The sequence below is a fragment of the Nycticebus coucang genome, chromosome 1 (assembly GCF_027406575.1).
Source record: "Nycticebus coucang isolate mNycCou1 chromosome 1, mNycCou1.pri, whole genome shotgun sequence".
NCBI lineage: Eukaryota > Metazoa > Chordata > Mammalia > Primates > Lorisidae > Nycticebus > Nycticebus coucang.
In genome coordinates, this window is record NC_069780.1 from 16,132,768 (window position 1) to 16,156,894 (window position 24,127).

At 38.8% G+C, this 24,127-nt stretch overlaps 2 protein-coding genes across 5 annotated transcripts in view; one reads left to right on the top strand and one right to left on the bottom strand.

Moving 5' to 3' along the window:
* The window catches only part of MAPK10 (mitogen-activated protein kinase 10), a 569,972-nt gene extending 567,673 nt beyond the window's left edge, over positions 1 to 2,299 (bottom strand). The window contains exon 1 of the mRNA XM_053600878.1: positions 1,975 to 2,299. The gene's annotated coding sequence lies outside the window, so the exon portion shown is untranslated. The remainder of the gene's footprint in view (positions 1 to 1,974) is intronic.
* Positions 2,300 to 2,587: 288 nt separating this feature from the next.
* PTPN13 (protein tyrosine phosphatase non-receptor type 13) overlaps positions 2,588 to 24,127 on the top strand; it is a 212,669-nt gene continuing 191,129 nt past the window's right edge. For all 4 annotated transcript variants that reach the window (XM_053600624.1, XM_053600841.1, XM_053600700.1 and 1 more), the window contains exon 1: positions 2,588 to 3,023. The gene's annotated coding sequence lies outside the window, so the exon portion shown is untranslated. The remainder of the gene's footprint in view (positions 3,024 to 24,127) is intronic.

Here is a 24,127-nt window from a genome sequence, read left to right on the forward strand (position 1 = left end):
GGAAGTTGGTAGTTTTAGTATAACATATATATTAAAACTACCTATTCCAAATTCTAATTTTTTTTTTTTTTGAGACAGTCTCACTTTGTCGCCATCAGTAGAGTGCCATGGTATCATAGTTCATAGCAACCTCAGACTCTTGGGCTCAAGCAATTCTCTTGTCTCAGCCTCCTGAGCAGCTGGGACTATAAGTGCCTACAATGCCTGGCTATTTTTAGAGATGGGGTCTTGCTCTAGCTCAGGCTGCTCTTGAACTAGTGAGCTTAGGCAATCCACCCGCCTCAGCCTCCCAGAGTGCTAGGATTACATGCGTGAGCCACCATACCCGGCCACAAATTCTAATTTTTATTAGCAATGAGGCTGGATTTTCAAAATTCCTGTTAGCATCAATTGAGATGCTCATACTGTTTTTCTTCTTTGATCCTATACTGGATACCTAAAATACTTTTCCTTCATTTTGGCATATCATTCATATTGTAGTGCTAGGTTCTATTTGTTAGTATTTTATTTTTACTTTTACATTATATCGGGAGATTAACCTGTAGATTTCCTTTTTGTGTACTCTTTAACAGGTTTTATTTGAAAAACAGCCTCTCGGCTAGTCCAAAATAGAGGGATTACTAGTGAGAAAGCCTTGAGGGTATCCACCTGAAATGGCCTTATTGCAAGAAAAAAAAATTTTTTTAAAAGCTTACAATACTGTGGCTTTTCTACTTTTGTAGAATTTATAACATTATACATCCTCCTTTCTGACATGAATTCACAAGCTATTGCAGGTATTATGAATATTGCTTAAACTTTCTTTCTGTAGCAAACAAAGGCAGATTTTCCATGAAAGTTTTTGTTCTCCTAAACCTGCCTCTCTCCCTCTCTTTCTCACCTCCATAGTAGTTGAATCAGACCATTTAAAAATGGGGGAATGGCTGGAAAAGGGGCTCCAATCATTCACTTCTGTCTCCAGTCCAATTAGGCTGACCTTCCTGTTACTGTATTTCCTTTCATCATTCCTTCTTGTTGCCACTCTTTCTCATCTTTGCTTCATTCATCCCTCCGCCTACCTTCAAAACCCTTCCTCCATAACCTGACTAATCCAACCTCTTTTGCATGCCAGACTCTCTTTTCTTCTACTGTACTCATAATTTGGCTGCGCATTTTAGCTATAATTGTTCTCAAATTGTTTCAAGAGTGCTAGTTTTCTTTCTTAGGCTCTGTGGCTGACTCCTTGAGGGCAGGGACCTTATCTTAAAATTCTGTCGAGCATTTTCCATTGTGTTTAGGCCTGTGAGTAATCATACCCTTGCAAGGCATATTTTGACTGAAGACATCCATCACAATTATTCATTTAGTAAATGATATAATGAAAACTCAAGTGCTCGCCAAAGGTAAATCATTACTATTAATTCTCTCATTTCATCATACATGTACGGCAGCCTCAGGGGCTAGGCAATTTAGGATTGCTGCTTTGACTTTCTTGGAGAAGCCAGGTAAGCCTCAGATCTCTCCATTTTGGATCCAGCCATGAAATTCAGATTCACCTAAAGGCTCAACATTGGGGGTCCCAGATTACATTTACTCCCACGTTCCCCTTCCAGAGTAGACACATTACCTAATACATCTGAGAGAGAACAACTAAAACTTTCAAAACTCACAAGATACTTGCTTGCTCATGAATTCAGCAAGGCTCCTGAGTAAACTATTGAAACTCCAATCTCCGAGCTTGCAAGAGGGGACTAGCTGCCTGGGATTTACCTCTGCCAAATGGTAGTGTGTATTTAAAAACAGAGGTCATTTCAGTGATTCAGCTAAACCTTTTTAAATTTAAGTTTTAAATTTAAAGGATTATGTTGGTTTCACGAATAAAATAACAAGACACTTTTTTAAAAAAATAGGAGAAGTTGAGTTTTCCTGCGGTCATGTGGGGCTCTGCGGCCGCCACACCTTTCCAGGTCCCTGGGTCACAGCGGCAGAACTCACCGAGCTGTTCCGTCTGCCCCGCCATTTCTGAGCTGCTATCTTGCTGCCCAGAGCCGGCACAGCCCCGCTCTCGCTCTCTCCCCTTCTTCTCACCCTTTCGAAGCCCACATCCCCGGGCGAGAATATGGAGACAAGGCTGAGACGTCAGGGAGGCTAAGGGGGGTGGGGGACAGTTGTGCATTTTTCACTTTCCTCCTCACTTTCCCCGGTCCTAAAGTTACGTTTCTGAAGTTGGAAGTGCGGGTGCTGTCGGCTGCATTTTCAACTTGCCCTAAAAGTAGGGTCCACCCTGCAGGGCTTAGGAACTTCGTCGCGCGGCCCTCAACCGGAGCGTCTACTTTGCCAGAGGAACGCGAAGAACCAGGCCCAAGGCACTGGTTGTCATGGGAACACGGGCGCTGGTCTCCCCAGAGACCTCTTCCCTGGGGAGGGGGCGGGGCTGGAGGCCAGACAAGCCAATGAGGTTGAGCGGAGCTCCCGGTTTGTCCTCCCGGAGCCCGGGAAGGGTTGAGTGACAGGGCCGAGGGGCGGGGCCGGCGCGGCGGCCTGAGGTGGAGCTGGAGCGGTGAGGGCAGCTCCCAGCCGCGGCGCTGAGGCGGGGGTGCTGCACCATGATCACGGTCCCCGGAGACCGTCGTGCTTGTGAGCCGCTCTCCCTAGCTCCCCGGTCCGCCTCAGCCCCCTCGGCAGCTCTCGGAGTCTGCCACGGGAATTGAGCTGTCCGCCGCCCGGGAGTTTTGACGAAGCTCTCGGAGGGGCTCTGAGCACAGGAGGGCGCAAGGGTGCGAGAGCGCGCTGGGGTCAGGCGGTCGGCGGGGTCGCCTCGGGAGGGGCGTTTCCGAGGCGAGGAGGAGGAGGAGATGCTGCTCTTCTTCTTGCCCTCCCCAGGCTCCTTCTCCGGCTCCTTCTGCCCACGCCCGCAACCGCTTGAGGGAGAAGAGGTGGTGGCTGTCTGCGCCCGCCGCGGCTGCCGGCCGCCCGCCCCGACGCCGCGTCCCCGCAGCCCTCGCCCCGCGCGCCAGTAGCAGGACGCGGTCTCTGGACTCCTGGTAAGGACCGGGGCGGCCCTGGGCTCGGGGCAGCGTGTGCAGAAGTGCGGAGCAGAGCACCGCGCGCTCGCTGTCTCCCTGCTCTGCCTGCTTTTTCTCCAGCCCCTAAATCCGACTCTTCTGCTGCCCCGGTGGAAGGAACTTCTCTTTGCTTTTGGTGGTGGGGTGTTTTCGTATTTTGGAGTGGGGGTGGAGTGACTGGAGTGGGGAAGAATGAGATGAAATTTCACTGCTAATTAGATAGATGGATCTCCTCCGCGGAAGAAAGGCGGATTCTTGGGATGAAACCCCAGAGGGGCAGTAAAAGATTGTGGGGTAATTGGGAGTGACATTGCCCATCCTGCTGCTACAGCTCGTCTCTCTGCGTGCTAGGGGAAGGGCTCCCGGAATCTGTTTCTAATTTCTGTAAATGATTGTGGAGATGGTGTGGTTAGAGGCCGCCAGAAGAATGTGTATGTGGAAAGGCTTGGAGAAGAGGGGGTGGGGTGGTGGGGAAGAGTAGGGAAGAGGGGCAGAGGAGCAGAGGAGAGACACTCACTGCTTGACGCAAGCTATTTTATTGCTTTTCTTTGCCTTGCTCGATCTAACACCCCTTACCCCTCCCCTTCCCTCTCATGACCTGATACTGTAAGTGCAGAAAGCTGGAAAGCTAAAGTTAAACAAAAGTCCAGAAAATTCTTACGAAGTTTAATTTCCTTCTGTTGTGAATATAATGAAGAAAGGAGGATGGGGAGAAATACCACTAAGAGAGATTTACAGCAATACAGTTGTCGTTGGCCTTATAGATATCTATGATCCACACCACTACACGCTTCCCACTAATAATCTCTTCCACTGCCTTGTGTCATTTTCGTCTAATTGCATCTTTGAAACAACAAACGCGGTGACTTCATAGGGAGCTGCCTGAAGCTGAGTTTACCTCTCAGAAAATGGGGCAATCGGGTTTGTTTTCAAGGCGGGACCTAAACAAAATGTAGGACACCTGATCTGTGGGATGGAGGGCGCTGGTAACTCATTAGGAAGATTTTATTTTCCCCTCCCTCCAGCAAGATTTTAAAATTTATAACTAGAAGAATTTACTAAAGGGTAGGGGGGAAAGTCTGTGTGTTATGAAACAGGCATTGGTATTTTCCCAATTTTTTGATGACTGGGTTGGCAGGGTCCAGGTGAAATTTTGCCTCGTGTTTATTGGCTGCTTGTGGTGGTGCTATGAAACAAATTATTTCTCTGTATACTATAGCTAGGAACAGTTTTTATTAAGTTACTGTGTATATTGATTCAGTGAGTTCATACAGTGTCCCACTGACTACTGTCAATCCTAATTCATTATACTTTTTTCATAACACTGTGTTCTAACTTTGATGTTAATCTAGAGGCTTTGTGGGAGTATCTGTGGGGAGAGGACAGGATGGAAGCTGGAATTAAAAACAGAAAAGTATCTGAGTTAATCGTTAAAAAAGACTAATTTCATAGTATCTTTCACTTTTACAGTTAAAGAATTATGACTTCCTTTGCCATTATGTAGATTTATCTTTAAATTTACATTTGCCCAACCCAAATTTTTACTTGCACGTAAAAGCTACTTACATTTTGGAATGTGATTACTATCATCCAGAAATATAAATGGCCATCATCCACAAATATTCATGTTACAATGAATATTGTAACACGTCACTCAAACCAGTGTCAATTTAAAGGATAGATTTTAATACTATGATAAGGATCAAAAGTTTTAAAACTTACATTGCTTTTTTTTTTTGGCCAGGGCTGGGTTTGAATCCACCACCTCCAGCATATGAGGCCCGCACCCTATTCCTTTAAGCCACAGGTGCCGCCCTACATTGCTTTTTTTTTTTAATTTTTGGATGGAATGCCTCGTAAATGCAGGATGTGAATATGAGAATTGGCTAGTCGGTTGTTGTTTTGGGGTACATGATATAGATAATGTTCCTCTTTAAATAAATGGAATTGATGTATTCTTTATTGATCATTAAGAGAAACAGGTCTTGCTTTGTTCCACTTTTGATGGGTTAAGGATTGGATGGGGAAGCACTGGAGCTTCTCTCATGGCAACTGAGTGTATATGTTTCCAGCTCATCTTATTGCATTCTCCAAATGTACTTGAGAAAAGGACTGTACGGGTTAAACTACTACTACTACTACTTTTTATTCTTCTTCTTTTGACAAAGTGTGTAATTTTTAAATACACTACAGAACACTTTCTGTAATATAACTAAATTATAGTTAATACCATTTGAAATTGAAAAGAAACACAAACACACTCCAAACCAGTACATTTAGGAATTAACCTTGCTAACATATTATTCTGGGAAAACTATGTGGCATTGGAAGTGTCTTCCTGTTGTCCTCTGACATATCTGAGTATGACATTTGAATTAAAGTCACCTTACAAGGTAGGGGCCCGAGAAAGGAGAAAAGATATTGGATCTCAGGGTAAAAGGATCAGTGCTGATGGAAAGAGTGAGGATCTGTTGCTCTGGATTTGCCTTTTTTTTTTTTTCCTGAAAAAAACCTTTCTCTTTTAATTTGAAAATTAAGATGGGTCCAACAACTCAACATCTAGTATTTTAAAAGATAGCTTTTAATGAGTAAATTGATAGAGGACTTTTAATGACCTAAGTTAAAGTTAAAAGTTTCATACTTGCTGTAAATATGTCACATCAAATCAAAACTACTTTGGGAGAAAAAGTTCCAATACTTTGTATTTCATGGAAAAATGAAAACATCTTTAAGACTCTTCCTTATCTTATTCCTTTTTAGTATCAGTCAGTATGCATAAGCATGTGATTCTATTCGTTCCAACCCTGTTCTCAAGAATGAGTAACTTTCACTAACAGTTTGTGAGGCAGTAGAAAAACGATCGTTTAATTTCTTAGGATAAAAAGATTGCAGCTCCCGAATGATCTGGTAGTATAGAAGCTGGTGTAGATTGGAACTACAAACTTAACTTGTTTTCCCCAGAGTTTCCTATCAGATGCATAGGAAATGAACAGGGACTGGTTCAATAGTTGTGAAATGTGTTTACCATTGAATCCCATTTTTTTTCTTATTTTTGTTTTGTTTCATTTTGGTTTCATGCTGGTAAAAATGGGAAAATTACCTGAAACCAACTGTCTCAAAGAGAATCCTTCTGCAATAGTATAAAGAATGTGGAAGACTCTTACTGTCTAACAAACATGTATACAAGCCTTAGAGACCTTCTTTAAGTTTACGTTTTCCATCTGTAAATAATTTAATAATATCTACCTCCTAATATAATTTGAGTATGAAGTTAAATAATCTGCAAAAGCATGAAGTGCAAGTGGGAAGTCAATATTTAGTTTGCTTTGTCTTTGCTAATCTTTCACAGAATTAAAATCAGCAGTCATAAAAACTGACTATGTACACAGATCATTCCTAAATGTGCAGAATGTGTAACTCATTTTTACGTTTCAGGGGTTTTGACCCTAATCTGGGTTGTCAAAAGTCCCTTTTTACCTACTAACCGAGAAATGTCTTTGGCTCAAAACTGCATCTGTGCTTAATAAACAGTTTCTTATTTTCTTTCTAGTTTAGTGGTATTCAATTCTGGCTATATCTTAGAATCACCTATAACTTTTTTTGTTCATTTATTTTTTTGGAGACACAGTCTCACTTTGTTGCCCTTTGTGAGTACTGTGGTGTCACAGCTCACAGCAACCTCAAACTCTTGGCTCGAGTGATCTCCTTGCCTCAACCTCCAAGTAGCTGGAACTACAGGCGCCCACTACAATGCCTACTAACAGAGACTGGGTCTCGCTCTTGCTCAGGCTGGTCTCAAACTCCTGAGCTCAAGCAATCCACCTGCCTCAGCCTCCCATAGTGCTAGGATTACAGGTGTGACCTGCCAGCTTCCTAGATATCTTTTTCTTTTTCTTTTTCTTCTTCTTCTTCTTCTTCTTCTTTTTTTTTTTTTGAGGCAGAGTCTCACTTTGTCTCCCAAGGTAGACTGCAGTGACACCATAGCTCACAGCAATCTCAGACTCTTGGGCTCAAGCCATCCCCTTGCCTCAGCCTCCCGAGTAGCTGGGACTATAGGTGCCTGCCACAACACCTGGCTATTTTTAGAGACAGGTCTTGCTCTGGGTCAGACTGGTCTAGAACCTGTGAGCTCAGGCAGTCCACCCGCCTCCGCCTCCCAGAGTGCTAGGATTATAGGCATGAGCCATCGCGCCCAGCCTTAGATAGCTTTTAATAATCTTTATGCCCACTTTTCAAACTAAAGCAGTTAAACCAGAGTCATGGTGGGGTGAGACTCAGGCATCCATATTTGTAGAAGCTCTTTGAGAACTTAAATTATAATACAGAGTTAACTTGGGAACCAACGTTCTAGACTCCATTAGAAGGTGAGTATAGAAAATTTAGTTTCCACAAATGCAGTGACATTTTTTTTTATGTTGTACTATAGTTCTTTCCTCTATGTAAACAGCAAGAATTAAAAAAAATATATGTCTCAGAATCATCTATGTATTTATGTCCGTCTATAGCCCTTTTTACTATTTGGATCAGAATTTAAGGTACAAATGTTTCCTTCCAGTTTCTTAAAGCTGCATTATTCAATGTAGTATCCTAGCCATATGGGAACATTTAAATTTATATTTTAATTAATTAAAATTAGATACAATTTAAAATTTTGTTTCTCATTTCCAGTAGCCATATTTTAAGTGCTCAGTAGCTACTTGTTTCTAGTTTCAAACAGCTTAAGTATGGAACATTTCCTCATCACAGAAAATTCTGTATTGCTTAGAGGTTTTGAAATTTGTATACCTATTTCCTATCATCTTGAATATATATATAATTCCACATATTAAGTAATTTCCTTCAGATTTTAATTAACAATTTATATAGTGTTATTTTTGAAAGTCATTTTTTTTTTACTGATAAAAATATGGATAAACAGAGAGATAAAGAGATGATTGATGATAGGCATATGTGGATAGATAATGGTAGTTAGATAATAGGTGGATTGAAATGTTATAGGTCTTTACATTTTCCAATCAGAAATGAAAGTCATTTTTTTAAAGTTAGGAATAATGTCACATTTCTGATATATAGTACCCCTTTCCTCAAATTTTTGTACCTAGTATAAGGTCTTCCTTTTCAGAGTTAACTTCCTTTTCAAGGAAATTTAGTGTCCTTGTTTTTATTACTTATATTGGGATGCTGTCAATCTAAAGGGTGGCTTAATTGCTCTTGTACTACAAAAGTTTTGGGTCTGGAAATGTGATGTCCCAAAACACTGAAAATAGAAATAATCATCATTTCAACTCAAGTACTGGGATTTGATTAAAAGCTTTCCTTTTTGGCAGAGATAGTTTTCTTTTTCTCCTTTATTTATGGAGACCCTTAGTTATAAAATGACATGGTTGAAATTTTCAACAGAAAACTGCTTGTTAATTTTATCCTGAGTTTTCCAGATGCAAGAGAAACTTTATTTTTTATTATCTTTTGAGACAAAGTCTCACTCTGTTGCTCAGGTTAGAGTGCTGTGGCATCAGCCTAACTTATTATCAGCCTCACCTCCCAGGAGGTGATCCTCTTGCCTCAGCCTTCCAAGTGGCTGGGATTACAGGTACCCACCCTAATGCCTTTGTTCTATTTATAGTGGAGATGGGGTTTCAGCTCAAACTGGTCTGGAACTCCTGAGCTCAAGGATCATCCTACCTCCTAGAGTGCTAGTATTACAAGCCACCACTTTCCTACGCACGCCCTTGAAAGAAAATGAGATTCCTAAAAATTTAAGATAATTGGAAGATAACACTGTCATCTGCTTTAAGGGTGTTTGCCACAAGTTAACTACTGATGCCGGGTTTAGAAGAAACTGTACTGTGTGGTTCATCTTAACTCTTCTTTTTTTTTTTTTTAATTTTTTTTGTAGAGACAAGGTCTCACTTTACCACCCTCAGTAGAGTGTCATGATGTCACAGGACTCACAGCAACCTCCAGCTCTTGGGCTCGCGCAATTCTCCTGCCTCAGCCTCCTGAGCAGCTGGGACTACAGGCGCCCGCCACAACGCCCGGCTATTTTTTGAACCACCACCCTCCATAGATGGGGCCGGCGCCCTACTCACTGAGCCACAGGCGCCGCCCTTAAACACTCTTCTTAACACACCTAAGAAAGATGTCTTTTAATCAAAGTTTTCTTAATTTAGTTAATACTTTGAGTAGAAATGAGAACAAAAATTAATATCTTTCTTTCTTTTTTTTTTTTTTGAGATGGAGTCTCACTTTCACTCTTTTGCTCTGGATAGAATGCAGTGGCATCTTAGCTCACAGGAACCTCAAACTCCTGGGTTCAAGTGATTCTCCTGCCTCTGCCTTTTGAGTAGCTGGGATTACATGCCTGCACCACCATACCTGGCTAGTTTTTTCTATTTTTAGTAGAAACAGGATCTTGCTCTTGCTCAGGCTGGTCTGGAACTCCTGAGCTCAAGCAATCTACCTGCCCTGGCCTCCCAGAGTGCTAGGATTATAGGCATGAGCCACTATACCTACCTTCAAAAATTAATTTTAATTAAAAATGTGCTGTCTTTGTAGATAGTACATTTCTTTTCTCATAAACACATGTTTTTTACCTACATAGATCAGGCAAATTTTGCAATAGAACATGTTAAAAGGATACCTGATGGAATTTTTTGTGTACAATATCATTTTCATGTTTTAATACTTTTTCACTTGGTTGTAATGTAGTCCATGGAACAAAAATGAAACATTCTTGTTGAATAATTTAAATTAAGATTAGAATGATTATATAATCTGAGATTGTTATAAAAATATTCAAAGTGGTGTTTTGTTTTGGTCTTTGACAAAGGATATAACCTGAGAATTTTTTTTTTTTTTTTTTTTTATAGAGACAGAGTCTCACTTTATGGCCCTCGGGTAGAGTGCCGTGGCATCACACAGCTCACAGCAACCTCCAACTCCTGGGCTTCAGCGATTCTCTTGCCTCAGCCTCCCGAGTAGCTGGGACTACAGGCGCCCGCCACAACGCCTGGCTATTTTTTGGTTGCAGTTAAGCCAGGGCAGGGTTTGAACCCGCCACCCTCGGTATATGGGGCCGGCGCCTTACCGACTGAGCCACAGGCGCCGCCCAACCTGAGAATATTTTTAAATAAGGAAATTATTTTCCAAAATTTAGTTTCTCTTAGTACCTTGTAATTTTTTTTTGAGACAGAGTCTCATCATGTCACCCTTGGTAGAGTGCTGTGATGTCACAGCTCACAGCAACCTCAAACTCTTAGGTTCAAGCGATTATCTTGTCTCAGCCTCTCAAGTAGCTGGAACTACAGGTGCCTGCCACAATGACTGGCTATTTTTTGGTTGTAGTTGTCATCGTTGTTTGGTAGGCCCAGGCTGGGTTCAAACCCGCCAGCCCTGGCATATGTGGCTGGCGCCCTAGCTGCTGAGCTACAGGTGCCAAGCCAGTACCGTATAAATATTATTTGGCTTCTTCTTTTTCTTCTTCAACCTTCCTAATGCCGTGGTTAATACAGTTCCTGTGGGTCATAATCCCCATCATCACATCACTGCCTCAGCTCTGCCTCCTGTCTGATTAGGGGTGGTGTTAACATCCTCATACCCACTGTAAACTGCACATGCCTGGCATCTAGGTTATGTAGTCCTTTTGAGAATCTAATGTCCCCTTCTTACTCCCAAATCTGTGGAAAATTATCTTCCATAAAACCAGTCCCTGGTGTCAAAAAGGTTGGGGACTGCTGGCATAATGCCCAGCAATATGTAACTTCAGTTATAATTGAAATCAGCATATTCACCTAAATTATCTTGTCTCAGCCTCTCAAGTAGCTGGAACTACAGGTGCCTGCCACAATGCCCGGCTATTTTTTGGTTGTAGTTGTCATCGTTGTATGTCATAGTTTATATCATATAATTTTTAGAGTTACAATGAAAAATCTAGAATATTAAATTTTAACAGCAAAAATAAATAAGTGGAACTTAATTACATTAAAAAGCTTCTGCACAGCAAAGGAAATAGTCTATAAACAGCCAACCTACAGAATGGGAGGGACATTGAAAGATTTTCACAAGTCTCTATATTTTTGTAATTATCTTTTTATACTGCATGAAAAATATTTAAAAATCTATGAAGCAGCAGTTTTTCAATGTTCCATACCATTATAATCTGTAAATTGAGCTAATAATTTTTATATAAACCATGTATCTATATGTTTAGATTGCCTTTCAGACCACAGACCACCTAAATGAACACTGAAAATGGTGTTCACTTAGGAAAAAATGATTTAAAAAATGGAAAGAATGTTAAGGTACTATCTGGATATTTAGTGTGTGTTAGGTGCTAGTTTAAGAAGTTGACACACAGGGTGTTATTCATCTTTACAACAATCCTGCTGAGGTACATGCGTCCTGCAGGGTAAATGCCATTATTCTTGTTGCAGATGAGAAAACTGAGGTTTAGAAAGGTTCAATGAGTTGCCATAGTCCATAGTGGAGCAGGCATTTGAGTCCAAGTCTGTCCTATTCCAGTCAGTTACCTTAACTGTAACTTCTCATACAAATAGTACCTTGAAAGTGCAAATCTTTTCAAAATGTTTAGATGCTCATCACAGCATTATTGTAGTGATATAAAATTGGAGACAACATAAATATCTGACAGATAAGGAATAATTAAAAATATTCTAAACCTTTGCATTAGAATTTTATGATCATCAAAAATTATACAGATAAGAAACTTTTTATAACATGGAAATACAGTGTTAAATAGAAAAAAACTTAGTAAATAAAGCATGATTATAATTGTAGTTTTTGTTTGGCTTTCTTTTTTTATTTTTTGGCCAGGGCTGGGTTTGAACCTGCCACCTCTGGCATATGGGGCTGGCACCCTACTCCTTTGAGCCACAGGTGCCGCCCTCTGTTTGGCTTTATTTTTTATAAAAACTTTCATTTTAAAGGTGCTAGAACAAAACCAAAATCTCCACAATGGTGATACATAAGAGAAAACAAACCTGTTCTAGGAGTAGATTAGACTGAAGAATTCATGATGTACAGAATCTAACCTGTTGAATTTAAAAACAAATGTATTTTGTCTGACTTTTTTTCCCCTTAAATATGGAGGAGGCTTACTAATCTCAATGCATTGCATTATTTCAGCCAATTCTTTAGACAAACTAGAAGGTATACTTGAGGCAGGGTTACATTTTTTATAAGAATGTTTAGGTAGTAATAATGATAGTATACAGTATAAAATGTACTATTTAATATAGTAAAAACTTAATTCCTTAAAACAATCTTATGGCAGATACTATTATTAACTTCTTTTTTTACAGATAATGAAAACTGAGGTGGAGTTAGATTAATCAACTTGTCCAAGGTAATATAGATGGTAGGCAAGAGTTTGCACATAGGCAATCTGGTTCTAAAGCCTATGTGCCTAAACACTACATGTTAAATATTTTAGCAGTGAAAATCATTTATAATTTTTATTTCTGAATTGGCAGTAATGATCTTATTAAGGTGTGGCCTTTAGAAATAGTTTATAATCAAGTCTCCATTCCTTGCTTGGTGCTTATAAAAATTGTGCTTTGATTTAATTAGTTGACAGCTGTTATTTACTGAGCTCCAAACTATTGGTGACTGCTAACAAAGTTTCTTTTCTTCTCTTTTGAATCAACTCTTTCAGTAGGGTAGATGCTTTGTATGTGGTGGAATAAAATGTGCCTGATAGGAGAACTACAAAAGTTTCTAAATTTTAGTTTATCATAAACTAAAATCCATTCAGTCATTTGGTTGTTGTTTTCTCTTTTTTTGGAGATGTGAAATTTGTAACCTACAGTTCTTTCAGGCAAAATTAAAATCACTACTAACCCTTTCTCTCAATTATCTTCACATCCATTTTTTTTTCCATTTAAGAGTTATGTACCATTATCCCCATGCAAATTGTTTAGAAGATCATGCAGTTTATTTATTAAGTGAAGAGTTGTCCTCTGAAGGGGATAAGTTGTGCAGACTTGAGTTTTTTTTTTTTTTTTTTTTTCTTTTTTGTGGAGACAGAGTCTCACTTTATGGCCCTCAGTAGAGTGCTGTGGCCTCACACAGCTCACAGCAACCTCCAACTCCTGGGCTTAAGCGATTCTCTTGCCTCAGCCTCCCCAGTAGCTGGGACTACAGGCGCCTGCCACAACGCCCGGCTATTTTTTGGTTGCGGTTTGGCCGGGGCCGGGTTTGAACCCGCCACCCTCGGTATATGGGGCCGGCGCCCTACTGACTGAGCCACAGGCGCCGCCCCAGACTTGAGTTTTTATAGCAGATAAAGTTTATTATTTTTAAGTATTTTATATTTTTTTAGGTTAAGCAAAAGTTGTATTATGCTTATTGCACAAAGTTCAAAATGTACAGATTACAAGTAAGTCATCTTTCTACTCTTATCTCCAGATCCCTTCTCTACTGGGCCTTTCTGTATCTTTTGTTTTCAATAATGTCACCAAAGCCAGGTGGGAACATTAATGATAGACCAAACTGATGTTAGTCTTTCTCAATGTGAAACTTAGTATGCTAAAAAATTATTGGCTTTTGAAAAAAAAATTATACAAATAATGGCTTCCATTTTATATATTAAATAGCGTAATTCGTTTTTCTGGTTTTCTTTTTTTTCCCTTAAATTACTTTATTAGTCAAACATTTATCCCACTTTTAACCTGTTAATTTCCTTCTTTTATAAGCAGTTAAAAAATCTGTTAATAAAAGTACTAATTGCTATCTTGTTTTAAGTTGAAAATTTTCTTCTAACTGAACTTGATATATTCAGAGTACAATTAAAGTTGGACAATTTTATGATTAGAAGGACAACTATTTTAATTTTTTCATTTTTAGAGTGCTAAGTGCAAGGAATTGAGGTGTATAGTTTTGTTTTGTTTTGTTTTGAGACATTCTCACTCTGTTACCCTGGATAGAGTGCTATAGCATCATAGCACACAGCAACCTAAACTCCTGGGCTTAAGGGATCCTCTTGCCTAAGCCTCCCGAGTTACTGGGACTACAGGTGCCTACCACAATGCCCGTCTAGTATTTTCTGTTTTTAGTAGAGATGGGGTCTTGCTGTTGCTCAGGCTGGTCTTGAACTGCTGAGCTCAAGTAATACACCTGCCTTGGCCTCCTGAGTGCTAGGATTATAGGCGTAAGCCACCATGTGGCCAAGTGTATAGAATTTTAAAAAATATTCGTCATTCAACTTTTCTTGGTATAAGCATAAATACTGAAGACTAAATATGGGATTACTTTTATGTATCTAAAATTTGGATTTTTTTCCTGCTTAAGTGCATTGAGAGAAAAAGTATACCAGAACATAATTTTCTGATAACATTATTTTAGCTTTTGTATATATGCTTCATTGTATGTTCCAAATGTGAACAATAATATCTGAATTGCCTATGAATTTTTAAAAATAAATATTCTGGGATACTTCCTGCATCCCCAGAAATCTGTAGTTTAAAATGTGTCCCAAAGATAGCTTTTTTACTAATAGTAGAAGACAAGTACTCTTTCAAAGTATTTTTCTAGGAATCTTATCTCCCCTTTAAAGAAAGTAGATATTTTGGTCAGGCTTTTATGCAGTTATTAAGTTAAAAATATAAATTAGGGGCTGGGCATGGTTGATCATGCCTCTAGTCCTAGCTACTGGGGAGGCTAAGGCAGGAGGATCACTTTAACCCAGGAGTTTTAGGTTGCAATGAGCTATGATGATACCACTGTGCTCTAGCCCTGGCAACAGAGTAAGACTCTGTCTTTTTTAAAAAAAAAAAAGAGGCGCAATGGCTCATACCTACAATCTCAGCATTTTGGAATGCTGAGATGGGAGGATCACTAGAGCCTAGAAGTTCTAAACTATCCTGGGCAATACAGCAAGACCCTGTCTTTACAAAAATGAAAAAAAAAAAAAAATTAGCTGGGTGCAGTAGCATACTCTGTAGTCTTAGCTACTCAAGAAGCTGAGGCAGGAAGATTGCTTGAGCCCAGTACCTCAAGGCTGCAGTGAGCTATGGTTAGGTCACTGCACTCCAGCCTGAGCAACAGAGTGAGACATTTTTCAGAAAAAAAGAAAAATACAGATTAATTTGTTAGGATATTATTATATATACCCTAGATCAAATGCCATTAGCCTAAATACATGTAGGGGCAAAAAAAGCCAGGGGCAGTTAGAGGGCAGGGAAACAATAGGGAGTTATAGAAACTAGTTAACTAAAAAGTTCAGCTCTAGCTGAAGTGGGCACTTACTGCCTACTTTGAGCACTGTAACATCCAGTTTGTTTTCATATGAAATCTCTCCAGTTTGTGAAGTCTACTAATTTGTAACTGTTTGCCACAATTCATATTTTGTCGTAGCCGTGCCTGGGCCATTATCCTATAAGCCCAACAAAACATGTCTACAGACCAAATACACCCATGGGCCACCAGTGTGCAACCTATACCTTAGATTATCTTAACAACCTTATATTTGCAAGAACTTGTTTTGTTTTGACATATATTAAGAGATAATGGTGATAATAATGATTCCAGCTATCTGCTTTGATTAATATTTCACCTTTGCATATTAGTTAAGTAAATAATTGGATTGTTTTTGTGGGAAGAAAGGAGAACAGAAGACTACTTCCTAAAATATATGGAAGATGATTGTATATATCAGAGACTTGGTTTCCATTATTTTTCTTAGAAAAATTTTATTCTCAACCTCTTTAATTCTCAAGCTTTGCCATTCTTTGTCTTTCTGCCTTCACATTCAATGTTTCTCTGCTCTTCCCATGAATGTTCTTTTCATTTGCAAGAGTTATAAAAGAAAAATCTTTCTTATAGAAAGTCTATGGAAGGAAAATCACTTTGTAACTGACTTAGTTGCACAAACTTCCAGGCATTCTTCCCCATAGCATTAAAATTCCTTAGCCTTAATACTGTTTCTTTCAAATGTGCTTTTTAAACAGAAGAATGACCGCCTTCAAGGCAGTTAGTGAAAAGGCCCACAGAAACAATCTAGAGGGGCAACTTTTTAACCACGTAAGATTTGACCCCAACCTCAATCCATCAGGGATGACCGAACTGAGAAGCCATTTACAGTGACTTTGTACAGAGAAATAAGCATAATAACCTAGTGAAATTTCCACTTCTAGCCAACATGGACTAACAGGGATGAGATTTACCCTTCTGCCTTCAAAAACTGAAATATGGACAAAATACATGAAACAATAATTTTCAAGATAGTTGGCATCAGATAATAAAAGATACCAATTCCTGAGAGGTGGAAACAAGATGAACCCTATGACTGCCACAGAAATTGAGAGAATTTCCAGACTGTGACGCATTGTGGAGAAACCAGATGGAGAATTGTAGACTACTGGCGTTCAGGAAATGGAGCTGAAAGTCCAAGGAGATCAAGGCAGCTAGAGTTAACAGGATAGACTACTGAAGAGATGAGAACTGCAGGGAAAAGCCCTGGGGATCCAGGAGGGCCCCTTTAAGCATTCAGCTGAGTGCTTAATATTATGTGTGTGAAGAAACTACTAGAAGCCTGGGAAGGAACTACACACAAAGATAAGAGGAAATAGTTCTAGTGCTCACACAGCCCTAGGACTAGTGCCTGCTTTCACAAGCAAGACTTCAAAGGCCGCCTGGGCATGGTGGCTCACACCTGTAATCCTAGCACTCTGGGAAGTGGAGGTGGGTGGATTGCTTGAGTTCATGAGTTCGAGACCAGCCTGAGCAAAAGCAAGACCCTGTCTCTACTAAAAATAGAAAAACTGAGGCAAGAGGATTGCTTGAGCCCATGAGTTGGAGGTTGCTGTGAGCTATGATGCCTTAGCACTCTAACCAAGGCAACAGCTTGAGATTCTGTCTTAAAAAAAAAAAGATTCATAAGACCCCATGTAGAGCTTATAAATAATCTTGCCCAATAGTAGGGAGTAATTAGCCCTACATTGCCCTGGACAAGCCCAGCAAGTTCTAAAAATAAGACCTGAAAAGATTAAATGCCACAGTTTTCCATATAACTTCATATCTGAGCAAAACTCAAATATTTACAACCATACGGCACCCAACAAAAGTAGAATTTACAGTGTATGGCATTTGATGATTTTTAGGTATGCAAAGAAGCAGAAATTATGACCTGTAATGAGAATGTAAATCAGTAATCAAAACTGACTCAGAACTGCACAAAGGTTAGAATTAATAATTCTAATGAAATGATTCTAATGAAATAATTTTTATAACTATATTCTGTATGTTCAAAAGTTAAGTAGAAACATATCAAACTGCTAAAGACTCAAAAATGAACAGAATATCAGTGAATTGTGGGATAACTTTAAATGGTTTAGTGTATGTAAAATTTGAATCCCTAAGGAGAAAGCAGGCATGATAGAAGAACTATTCAAAGAAATAATGGGGCTGAAACTTCCATAGATATGGTGAAAACTATAGGCCCACAGATTCAAAACTTTACCTCAAAGCATAAGAGACATAAAATTACACTAAGGCATGTCATATGCAAACTGTTCAAATCCTGTGATAAAAGAAAATCGTAAAGGTAGCTGAAGAAAAAACACATTATGCAGAGGAACAAAGATAAGGATTATAGTACATTTTTTTAAAACAATGCAAATAAGAAAGGGTTGTAACATTTTTAAAGAGCTGAAACAGTCACCTAGAATTTATGCCAAAAGAAAATACCTTTCAAAAACAAAGATGAAATAAAGTCTTTTTTTTTTTTCAGAGGTATAATAGTGAAAGAATTTACAGACAGCAGATGTGCACTACTAGAAATGTTAAAGGCAGTTGTTCGGGCAGAAGGTTACAGACCTACACATTAAAATGAGCACTGGCAAGGATAACTACATTGATACCTTTCTTACTATTTAAATATCTTTAAAAGTAATTGATAAAAGGGTAAGAAAAGTAAATTAATAATCCTTCTTTGTAAGAATCCTAAATTTCAGGAATGAATAATAGCTAATATTTTGAGTACTTGCTATGGATAAGGAATATTACCTATGTTATTTAATACATCTAACAACTCTATAGCTGAATACTATTATTGTTCCCTTATTACCTATACAGAAAGTGATATATAGGAAGATGAAATAACTTGTCCAAGATCACACAACTATTAAATTGATAAACTTGGACTTAAATTCATTCTGTCTGACTGTAAAGCTTGGGTATTTTACCATTTTGCTGTGTTACCTTCCCAGGGGAAAAGGAACTTATATAGCTCAGGGGATAGGCCAAAGAGGATCATCAAGTAAGGGTCAAAGGAAGGAGTAAAGAGGGCTTGGTAGATGTCCTCAATTCCTCACAGAATAATCACAGATTATTTCCTAGTTCGATACTCCAAGGCATTCAAGTTGGCACTTTTAACTATAATATTTTCCTTAATGTAAAATTTACACAGATGCGGGGGCCAGTGAATCCAGGTCTTTGTTCTAGTTTAGCACAGGTTAGAATTTGCCATCTGAAGTTAAAGAAGGGGGAAAAACACGTATCCTCATCTGCCTCAGGGAGGCAATGAACCTCTCTTCTCAGATGGCTGGCCCCTTGCACCATCTCAGCCAGGTTTGTTCCAACTTTAAAAAGATGTTATTAAATGAAACTGAGCATGTTTCTTTTATTTGGCTCATGGTTTTGGAGAAATTTCTAGGGAAATTAACCTTTAAAAAAAAGTCTCAAAGAGTAATGCTTTCAGATGACCTTAATTTTATAGAAAAGTTTTTTTGGAAAGCATTTATAAGGATTCATTGCAAATGATAAAATATCTTATTTTAAAATGTTGAACAGTAAGTCTAAAAGTAGGAGGTTCAAAGGTTTGTTATGAATTTCATAAGGTTCCCAGGTTACTCTTTCTTTTCTGCTTTTTCCCCTCTACAGTTGTTCTGAATATTATTTTGAATTCTTAATCTTTATCCTCAGTAGTTGCAACAAATAATGGCTGCCACAGTTTCAAGTATTGCCTGTGGACATCCCCCTGGTTAGTGTTAACGGTCCCTAAGAATCCCACGCTCCATTCCATGATTTGCAAGAAGGACTCAGCACAACAGATTTATTGGATACAAAGAAGAATCAGCAAAGGGAAAAGGCAGTGGAGCTGTGTCTGAAGGAAACCAGGCACAAACTTGCAAGAGTCCTCTCCCAGTAAAGTCACACAGGATACGTTTAATTCCCTCAGCAATGAGTTGTGATAACATGTGCAAAATGTTGTCTACTGGGGAAGCTCTTTAGAGATGCATTGCTGAAGATTTTTATTGAAGGCTGATTATGTGGGCACCCTCTCCCTACCACTTACCAAAATTCCAGACTCCCATAAGGGAAGCAGGTGTTCAACATAAACCACATTGTTTGCACAACCAGTGTATACACAGTGAGCCACTCTTAAGAGTTCTGGGAGTGATGGGAACCCTTCTGAAATCTTAGTTCCCAGATCTCAGCCACAAGCCAACCTTGTGAGCAGGCCTGCCAGGTTAACTGTTTTCTGCATAGCTATACAAAGAATAAAGACATTTCCTGTCATATATGTTTTCATTAGGAAACAAATCTTTCTCGGTTTCTCTCTCGCTAGATTTCGTCTCAGTACCATTAGCTACTTGCTTATATCTTAACAGCAGTCAGGCTGTTAAGTTTAATATCTGGTCTCTATATTGGAAGACAGATTCTGCCAACAAGGAGGAAGAGCAGGGAAAGTAGGGGGATAATGTCTATCAGGACACTGAATATTTTTCTAAATCATAATTGTCAATCCAAACATTTTTAAAGGTAAATTGGTAAGAGATACATGGCTAGGGAAAATAAGCACCATGGCCATTTACTTTTTGTATAAAACAATAAGAGGATAATTTTTAGCAACTTTTCAGTTAGAGTAGCTTTTGTTGTATTTTAATATTCAGAACAGATTTGCAGAAAAAGTGTTCAAGACAAGCTGGGTGCAGAGGCTTGTGCCTGTAATCCCAGCTACTCAGAAGATTTAGGTGGGAGGACCACTTGAGGTTGGGAGTTTGAGACCGGCCTGGGCAACTGGGGAAACCTTCATCTGTACTACATCATCAGCATCAGCAGCAAACACAGCGGCATGCCCCGGTTGTCCTAGCTACTTGGAAGGCTGAAGCGGGATGATTGCTTGAGCCCAGGAATTTCAGACAGCCTAAGTGACATGGTGAGAACTCGTCTCAAGAAGTAACACCAAAAAAGACAATGTTTAAGATGAAATCTTTATCACCAAACTTCCAAGTTCCCAAATTATCCCCATTTATAAACAGAACAAAGTAACATCTCTCTAAATTGCTCTTAGTTTGACTCATTAAAGAAATTGTTTTTATTAAAACTATAATATTGTTATATATTGTTACTATAATTTTATTTTCACTTAAGAGTTTTTGTCAACACTATTATATGGTTGATTTTTCCCAACTGGCTGTTCTTCAAGAAGGATCACCCCTTTTATCATAAGAAGTTTCACCATTTCTCAACATAATGCTTTTGCCATGGTCGATTAAATAAATAGTTTAAGGCAAAAAAGAATTAAAATTATCAAATGATTCTAAAATGGGTTTTTACCATGAAACAAAAGCCATCAGAATACATTTTCTGATATGAAGGTTGTGCTATTCTGGCTTTGAATTAAAATAAAACATCCCAGTAATGGAGAAGATAAAACTTCCTTATCCAAAACTTGCAGTACTAAAGGAATGCTACCAATTCCAGTAGGCATTGTTTGTTTTGGAAGTACCTCTAACCCTAGACTGCTAATATGTAAGTTTAGGTTTAGCTTAAATGCCCCTCTAAAACTTCAGACCTAAATATTATGCTTGATTGTTGAATTAAGAAAAAAACCTAGTAGGAATATACTTGCACTGATTACCTGAGATATAATTATTAATTGAAATAAGTGATTGTCAGCCGTATTCTTATTCACTAACAAGTGTGAATCTGCTACTGAATTATGTCTACTAGTAATGTATGTTTCACTACACAATTTCTTTTTAGCTGATTTTTCAAGATCCTATTAATTGACCTATTAGCTATAGATACTAAGAGTGATTCATAGTCTACTGATTGGAACTAAGGACTTATGTTTTGTTGGTCTAAGTAAAATTTTAGAAGGCAAATGCTATTGAATTGATTTTGTTTTTTGTTAACCCAGTACTTTTAAGAAATTACATAATGACTATACTAATAAAATCTGACAAGTCATTTTTTTTTTTTTTTTTGTAGAGACAGAGTCTCACTGTACCGCCCTCGGGTAGAGTGCCGTGGTGTCACACGGCTCACAGCAACCTCTAACTTTTGGGCTTATGCGATTCTCTTGCCTCAGCCTCCCAAGCAGCTGGGACTACAGGCGCCCGCCACAACGCCCGGCTATTTTTTTTTGTTGTTGCAGTTTGGCCAGGGCTGGGTTTGAACCCGCCACCCTCGGCATATGGGGCCGGCGCCCTACTCACTGAGCCACAGGCGCCGCCCTGACAAAGTCATTTTTAAGTTGAAACATAAAAATGGTCAATAGCTGGGCATTGTGGCGGGCGCCTGTAGTCCCAGCTACTCGGGAGGCTGAGGCAAGAGAATCGTTTAAACCCAGGAGTTGGAGGTTGCTGTGAGCTGGGTGAGGCCATGGCACTCTACCGAGGGCCATAAAGTGAGACTCTGTCTCTACAAAAAAAAAAAAAAAAATGGTCAAATACTGTTAATTTTTCATATAGTTAAATCTGATAATTGTATGGGTATATTTCTACAAACATAGGTACAATTGATTGTTCTTAGTTATTCAGTAGACTATGTGTTTACTCTGTTTGGATTCTCATTTTCATTCTTTGCTGTCAACCTTGAGAGTTATTACTTATAATAAGCAGGAAGCAACTTTTCCGAAAGTGACTGATATAGGAACATGCATTTATTATAGCATTTTATAGATAGTATAGGTGTTATACTTGGAAAAATATTAGAGGTCTTCTAAGGTCACCCCACTCACTTAATTTAGAAGAATCTCCATGCCATCCCTCTCCAGATGGTTACTTCTTTTCTGCTTAACCACCTCAGGACATTATCTCAAGTATCTACATTATCTTCTGTATTATTAGAAGATCTTTATACTGGACTGAAAACTACCTAATTTTAACTCCTTCATCTCAATTCTGCATTCTATTAGGAAAACCATAGAAAGACTACTTCCAAATGGCAAATGTTTTAATATTAGAAGGTAGACATCGTATCTCCTTCCCCAAGAGAAACAGTTCCAGCTATTTCTGAGTCATAGGCTCAAAATTTTAAGATTTGAAGGACTGTAAGAATTATTCTAGTGATATCTGATTTTCAAGGTCTGAACTAGTTTCAGTTAGGATTCCCTGTGTTGCCTGTTGTAGTATTTTATAATGAGCACTTACAAGTATTTTTTACATGGCTGTGAGACTGAGAGAGGATAAATGAGATTTGGGCTTACTGTTATGCAATAAATATTTGTTGAGAATTTACTTCATGCCAGGAACTGTCCTAGACATTTGGAATATATCAGTTAACAAAAGAGACAAAATTTGTCCTCATGAATTCTACATATTGTAGAATGTGTCGTGAAACACATTCACTAAAGATTAGTTCTTCTTTTTTTTTCTTGAGACAGAGTCTCACTTTGTCACACTTAGTAGAGTTCCTTGGCATCATAGCTCACAGCAACCTCAAACTCTTGGGGGAGAGATCCCTTTGCCTCAGCCTCCTGAGTAGCTAGAACTACAGGCACCTACCACAACGCCTGGCTGTTTGTAGAGGTAGGGGCTTGCTCTTTCTTGTTCAGACTGGTCTCAAATTCCTGAGCTCAGACAATCTACCTGCCTCAGCCTCCTAGAATGCTGAGATTACAGGCATGAGCCACTGCATAATTCTATAATAATATTATCAGGTATTATAATGCTATCAAGTATTATATCATTGGATAATGGTTCAACAGACTGAATAGGCCCAGATTGAAGTGGTCAAAGAAAGCCTCTCATTGAGGTAGCAATTGATAAAAGAGCTGAATGAAGTGAGGAGGCTCAGCCCTGTGGGTCCTTGAGACAGGAGTGTTCTAAACAAATGCTAGGGCTTAAGAGTTAACTATGGTTGGAATTGAGTGTGTCAGGACTGAAGGGGAAAGAAAGTAGCTGAGGTGGTGAGGTAGCCTGAGGAAAAACCATTTAGGGAGCTATAAGCAGGAGTAAGGATATGAGATGTTTTCTAAGTGTGACAGCAAGTCATGAAGCAGAGTAATGATGTGATCTACATTTTTGAAGTATCACTAGTGCAAATAGACTGTAAGGGGATAAGAGAGGAAGCAAAGAGACCTGTTTTAACCCTATTGTCATAGTTTTATAGAGCTTCACTGTCCAATTCATCAGTAGCTACAAGTCTCATGTGGGGTATTTAAATTTATATTATTTAAAATTAAATATGATAAAAAAATTCAGTGCCTCTGTTGTTCTGGCCACATTTTAAGATTTAAGTCTTAAGTGTCTATAGATGGTCCTCTCAGCTTAATTACTTTTTGAGTTTACAATGGCACAAAAACAATAAGCATTCAGTAGAAATCATACTTGGAATTTTGAATTTTGGTCTTTTCTTGAGCTAGTGATGGGGGTAGGATACCCTTCCAAGATGCTAGACAGTGTCAGTGAACCACAGCTCCCAGGAGCCATGCAATCACAAAAGTAAACAACTGGTACTGCACTTGACAGTGTACTGTATTCAGTAAATTACATGATACTCAACACTTTATTATAAAATAGGCTTTGTGTTAAATGACTTTGCCCAACTTAATAGGCTAATGTGGTCTGATCATGTTTAAGATAGGCTAGGCTATCTTAGCCTGTGGTGTTTATTAGATTAGGTGTATTAGGAGCTGAAAAAACTTTGATTCTAAAGAAAATAAATGGAAGAATAAACCCAAATAATTTCATAAGTCATAGATGAAGCATATAATAAATCTATGTATATTACAGTAATTGCAACAATTTCAACTTGATATTTGGAAATAGTCAAAATTCTACTTAAATTGTTCTGTCCTGAAAATGATTTTGGTATTACCAGTTTCCATTTAGAAA